This window comes from Hyperoodon ampullatus (assembly GCF_949752795.1).
Source record: "Hyperoodon ampullatus genome assembly, chromosome: 12".
Lineage (NCBI taxonomy): Eukaryota > Metazoa > Chordata > Mammalia > Artiodactyla > Ziphiidae > Hyperoodon > Hyperoodon ampullatus.
The window spans coordinates 87,302,278-87,303,403 of NC_136925.1; positions in this window are offsets into that span (position 1 = coordinate 87,302,278).

The window sequence follows — 1,126 nt, forward strand, 5'->3', positions numbered from 1 at the left end:
TACCGCAAAAAAAAAAAAATTAACTTTTCATTATACTAAACAAAATACTCTTACTTGAGACCATGTGTGGAAGATTCAGTATTCTTAATTTGGTTTAGCTCCGTGCTTTATGGAAGTTGATTACGCTCAAATTCACTACAAGGAGCGAGCCTGTGAAATGCCAGTATTAAGCGCATAACGAAGGTGCCAGTAAAGCCGTAGGTTCCCAAAGCTCCGTGTGTCCACCTGTGGGGTAGCCGCCTGCGGTCAGGCACTTCGGCAGCAGGTGGTTCGTCTGCAGTCAGCGCGTTCGGCAGCAGGTGGTTCTGCAGGTAGTTGGCAGGTGGCCTGGAAAATCTGCAGTCCTGAAGCCCATCACTGTAAGTTACATTTGATAGGTTGACTTTATTTTATATTTCCTTCCATTTGGAAGGTTTGTTAGACCATTAAGGTTATATTAAAATACTCATGTGTGTGCTCCTTAGTTTTGCTTGTTTTAAAGATTAAAATCCAGATGTGGTTATGACTTTTGATTCATGGAATTGTCTCTGACAGCACTTGCAGTCGCCGCGCTATGTCCATGTAAGAAGCTTTATTCACAGGTTCTCCTTGTCATAGTTATAATTTATTATTTGTAAAGATGCCTTGAAGCATATTAAATACCAAAATGCATCTGAAACCATTAAGCAGTGCTTTTATTTCAGATCTATAAGTTGGTTATATTAAAATCCAAATTGGACTGTAACAGTAGTAATGGCCTAAGACCATATCCAGTTTGACAAGCTTTATACACTGTACATAGTTTCATTGTAACCCTTAAAAGTTGAGCCAATGATAGAATTTCAGGCAGTCTCGTTTACATTCTATCCATTGTGCTGCTATTTATGTAGGTTGCTGACATTACTGATCCTGAAGTATTAAAAAGAACAATTGGAAGTGATGCGTGCATGTTCATATTGATGTAAGTAAAGCTGTGATTGTGTTAAATTTTGTACTTTTGAATTTCAGTTAAATTAAAGCTTTTTATTGTCACCTTTATTAATAAAAGGAGCAAATTAGACCTAATTCATTGATCTCAAGAAGTGAACAGACTTTGTGGTTTGTATGATGTTAGTGTTTCATTGCATACGAGTCTAAACATTACAGA